The following is a 5,939-nucleotide window of genomic DNA, read 5'->3' as shown; positions in this document are numbered from 1 at the left end:
ATATATATATATATTATATATATATATATTTACATATACTTATATGGCTATATTTGTGTGTGCGTGTGTTTATGTGTGTATGTGAGTTTTATGTGATTGTGTATGAAGTTACTAGATTGAAACTGCTTCTAAAACTTTCTCTTTAGATATTAGACCGTGTGCAATTGAAAGTACTTCGGGATATGTGTATTTTCCTGCAAATGTCCCAATTTTCTAGCCAACAGTCTCTATAATGGTATATTTTTGAAGCTGACTGAACATTCATGAAACGTTTATGCCTGGTTTTGCATGGTTCTCCAGGCTATATCGATAATATTTGATTTTCTTTCCCTTCGCACTCCAGATATACTGAAACTTCCGGTTGTATTTCCTTTGTCTATGTACATAACAAGGAGTAGGTATGTTAACATCCCTGACATAGAATTTATTCTGGTTTGATCAATATAGTTGTTGTGTTTAGTATGTGATTTTGGCTGTATTCACCATCACTTTCTTAGGCACATGTCATCGTTAGTTTACTTGCGTTGATATTAGATATTTGGCTTGTTCTTATTTGAGATAAATATATTTTTGATTTTAGCTATGAAGGTTGCCGGGATTTTGTTGCAGTTACAATTATTTTACGTTTGTGGTTAGCAGGTTTGTGATTAGGTATTCGAGGTTGTTGGATTAAAATGTTTGGGGTCATGCCCACTATAAAATTAGACCGAAACAAGAAGTTATTACGAGCGTAGTACTGTTTATATGTATAAGCCAATCTTATGACTGACAATTCTGATGACATTTGACCCCGTAGATGCACCAAACAATTCACAAGTGTTTTTCTTTATCCAGAATGCATTATTATGAAATACCCCAGAATTGCCCGTGCTTGAAATATTAACATCAATGCCAGTAATTTCGGGGGAAGGGTTAAGCTCAACTGGTACTTATTTTATCAATCTTGAAAGTCGACCTCGGTGGAATTTAAATTCAGAACGTAAAGATGGACGAAATTCCGCTAAGCATTTAGTCAGGCGAATTAACGATTCTGCCAGATCGCGGCCTCCCTTGCTACTAATATCGTGTCTATTCGAATGCGTGATAGCTGTAATTGATTCGGCATACTTCAGAGCTACAATGAGTACTAGGACTAAAATTGTTTCGAAATAGTTGTTTAATGCTTAATGTCGAACTAGAAGAACGGGCAATTAATCATAATTAATGTCCATTCAAACCATACGATTTGGCGGCTTTACTGTTTTAGAATAAAGGCAGCTAAGTAAGGCAAAGCTCGCTTTTATATTAGGTATGGCGGAATTAATAATTTTCTTACTAATGATGCCAACAGCAGTTGTAGTTGGGTTTTTTGGATGGAGATGTAGGTATAAAATTGGATAATGATATGTTGTTACCTTGGGGAAGTATGAACATTTAAGAATTAAGATGTTTTATTCTGACTTCAAATCTTTCGTTGTCATTTTGTTTAGTATTTCAGTTTATGTCGTTGAAAGCTGCGTAGTTCAGGGCACTTTTAGGATTAGAAATTACGTACAATATTTTACCTATTACACCTTTATTTCCATACATGCTTTCAAGTTACCACACAATAAAACAATATGATACAATTCCTAATTTCCAACACCAAACAAAACAAAATTAAGAACAAAAAGAAATCTTCAAATCTAAACAAGGCATCTGAAATTTGCGTAAGTAGAACAATATTTACTTAGCTCACTCATTTCCCCATCTACATAAACAATCGTTTTTTGTATTTCTCTTACCTCTCTTCCACAAAACTATATAGTCCACGCAGTTTTACATAGCATAAAGATGGTATATTTATATTCTTTATGAATTTAACTATCAACCTAGTTATATATTGAAACCACAAAGTCATACTTATAAGATGGACCAAAATAATATAATCTTTACTGCTCTAGGCATAAGGCCCGCAATTTTTGGGGAGGAGGGGCAGTCAATTAGATCGACCTCAGTATGCAACTGGTACCTAATGTATCGACCCCGAAAGGTGAAGTTGACCTCGGCACAATTTGAATTCAGAACGTAAAGACAGACGAAATACTATTAGGCATCTCGCCAAGCGTGCTAACGTTTTTGGTAGTTCGTCGCCTTCCTAGAATAATATAATGTATGGCAAAATCTATTGAGCAAAATTTTCGAAATCACTGACTGACATTTATGTATACATATACACACATGTACATACATATTCTTGCACACTCACTCACACACATACACGCGTGCACACAAACAGACACTCGCATATGCACATACACACACGCGCGCATTCACGCACACACGAGATCGGGAAATGAATATAGACTTGTAGAAGTTTCGAAAGAATATATAAAATTAGGGGAAATGTACATTGAAACTACTTTGATTCATAATTCCTTTATCCCCGTTTGATATTGAAAAGGCATCTAATGTATAACACATTCAGATATAAAGAAGAATCAGAACTTAGAAGAAATGATGCTTTGAAATGGTCATATATTGTCCAAACTTCGAATATGCAACATCTTTAAAATTATCTTTCAAAATCAAACGGAATATTTAAAATATATATTGATTTAGCTGTATACAATTTACGGCATGCCATGAAAGCCTGTATAAGATTTCTAAAGATATAAAATATTGGTGTAGCTGACATCATTTTATAGGAGACTCTATTACATGTGATGTCTATTTTATGTATTTCGTGTCTTTGAACTGATTAAAATATTTCTTAATAGTCCATCAACAAGGAGTCTGAGAATCTGGTGTTGCTGTTCATGAAATCAAAAATAACTTTGAAATGTTGAAAATGGTGGTTGCACAATTGGCAAGGACATTCTGATAAGGGTCACTACGTGAGTGTTTGTACTGTAACTGTCGAGATATTGATACGATTGATGCCATAACTAATGCTTGTCTCTAAATCAATCACAAATAAAACAGAAGCAATCATACAGAGAGTGAGTCACGGGAACCTTTACCATGGTTGTTTATTTTTATATACTCAACATTGGGGTTGGTATAGAAGGTCGGTTTATATTGTACGAGCAAATATCTATAGGTGGCTTTCATAGGTTTCGTTCTCATGTCAGCTCCCCGAGATTTTGAGTTGCAAGCTAAGATCAGAGAGCAGACCACATCCAATCTGACACTGTGTGGTCTTCTGGACCGAATCACGTATGCAACTGAGCTATAGCTTTAAATCTGTTCAAAGTTTTGAACTTTTGCGCAAAGGAACATGGCTGCGATGGTTTCGATAATTCGGATTTTTACACCGATTTTAGGACAATGAATATTTGTTCAGTTTTTGCTAATAATATAGTACTAAAATATAAAGAAAACAATGTGTGTGCGTGTGTGTGTGTGTGTGTGTGTGTGTGTGTGTGTGTGTGTGTGTGTGTGTGTGTGTGTCTGTGTTTCTGTCTGTCTGTTGGTGTGTTACATTCCGATTCCAGTGGTGTTCAGGATACGTTGTGCGCTACTTGTTCCTGAAAACTCAGTCACATAGCCCCTGACCAACGAATGAGAGAAAATTGTATATTTATTTTTGTCTTATTTGAAGTCCATAAAACCTTGATTTTCATTCGGTTATTTATTCTCCTGAAAAACTTTTTTCTCTATTCTAACAAAAACGTATGTTTGAAAGACTATATAATGCTAATGGTAATATATTATTGTTTTATTTTTCAGTAGAATGTTTATCAATTCGATTAACATAATTTATTTCTGCAAGTCCTGTTTAATATTATTATTTTCGGATGCTACATCTATTCTCACAACCCATTCTGCAATGATTATAACTGTTGTGTTATACATCTAAATAAAGCCATGTCATCAATAACAAATTCAGATTACATTTTCATACATTCATGAATGTTCCAAATTCCCTACAGCGTCTTATCTTTCTAATTAACCTTATTCTAAAAGTTTATTACATTTACGACAACCGATATCTTCTGATTAACTTCATAACGATAACTGAGTAGAGAAAGTTATTTGCAGAACACAACCGTTATACATTGAAAGACATCATATATCAGAGTTTGGGACATACACATAAGGACAACAAAAGCCCAACAGGAATTTCGTGTATTTTCTATGTATTCATTAATATTCTACACATCAAATATATCGAGTACCGAAACACAAAACACTAAAAATATGAAATATTTATATCACATACAGATAGTTGCCAAGTACAAAAATGTAAATAACGACGTCTCCGTCTTGGTTTAGTTATTAGATGTAAAATTTGATTCTCCCATCTCCCTCAACAACATATTCAGAATTTTATTTGAATCACCTTAACTTTCTGAATTTCGAACATTGCCACCAGCATCTTTGTCTCCTTTATTGAATGATTCTATTTTTATCGAAACAGGTTTGTTTGGAATATTTGTTTTTTGTTTATACTTTTCTTATGGACGCAATGTACATATCCATGGTTTTCTGATATTTTTTTTTTATTAATCTTTCTTAATCATATGCAAAAAAGAAAAATGAAGGCGGATTAGCTACTGATTTTATGACGTTTCATTTCTTGCACTTTTATTCTCAACATACTTTCCTCATTATTTTAAAATTGTATTTTTTAAGAGATTATCTTGTATTTTAGCAGCTAGCGAATGCAACTTAAGTTTCTGATCTGTCTGCTTTCTACTGCATATATGGTTGTCAATAAACGATTTTTAGTAGTTAACTAGTTTTGCTACGTGAAGAGATCACTAGTTATTCACTTAAACTTCATCCATTTCTGATGGAAAGAACTCACAGCATAATGCACTAAGTTCTGAGAGAGAGAGAGAGAGAGAGAGAGAGAGAGAGAGAGAGAGAGAGAGAGAGAGAGAGAGAGAGAGAGAGAGAGAGAGAGAGAGAGAGAGAGAGAGAGCGGGGGGAGAGAAAGAGATAGAGAGTTAGTGAGAAAGAGACACTTTCCTAGTAGTTGACTAGTAATTAATTTATCGGCAAAGGTGTCATCATTGGAATATGAACTCGAAGCGTAGAGAACGTGAACAAACATTCCGAAACATGGTTTCCGAGTCTCTCGTCACTCTTGTAACACGTCATGCAAATTTATGCTGTGAAATCTAAACAATGAAGAAATATAGAAAAATAGGACAAAGCGATCGTACGCCTAATGTTGAGGGCTTTACAAATTTATCGGGAGTGTAATAATAATACTTTTGCAAAAGACTCTTAAAATGTAATAAAGTCCGTGGGCCCCATTGGCTTCTCAGTTGAGAATCCTACTTCTATGGATTAGAGCCTTGGAAAATGCAGAGACAAGGTACCTCTACATCCCGTTCTAAAGTTGCATCATATGCAGTTGTATATCCGACTACAATCCATGTCTGATGATGTGAGATATGCGTGTATGAAAGCATTTATGTTACATCCAACTTATAATTCTGTCCATTAAATCAAAAGGTGGGCTTTCTCCTATCTTCTCAATACCATTGCAAGTTTACTGAATTTTCAAACAGACTGCGACACTAAATATTCTTCAGTAGCTTGTCGTTAATACCGTTTGTTTCTTGTTTAGGCATAAACAAATAAGCAATTGTTTGTGTCTCACTCAGTGTTATTTTTAATCCGTGTAGAGTTAATAAGTTGTTATACGACAAAATGAAATGTATACAAACAAACCTCGATTATAGGCCAAATCGTTTATTATACACTCGGTCATGTTAAAATTTTTCTATCAAAAGGAAGTATCTAATAAGTGAAAACCGGCATAACGTCAATATAAAAGGAAGATTTATTTATAAAACACCTAGTGGTACTACGTTGTTTATATATATATATATATGTTTGTGTGTGTGTGTGCGTGTGTGTGTGCGTGTGTGTGTGTATGTGTGTTTATGCGTGTATATGTGTTCGTGTATGTGTGTGTGTGTGTGTGTGTGTGTGTGTGTGTGTGTGTGTGTGTGTGTGTGTGT

The sequence above is a fragment of the Octopus bimaculoides genome, chromosome 1 (assembly GCF_001194135.2).
Source record: "Octopus bimaculoides isolate UCB-OBI-ISO-001 chromosome 1, ASM119413v2, whole genome shotgun sequence".
Lineage (NCBI taxonomy): Eukaryota > Metazoa > Mollusca > Cephalopoda > Octopoda > Octopodidae > Octopus > Octopus bimaculoides.
Note: the sequence above shows the minus strand (reverse complement) of the source record.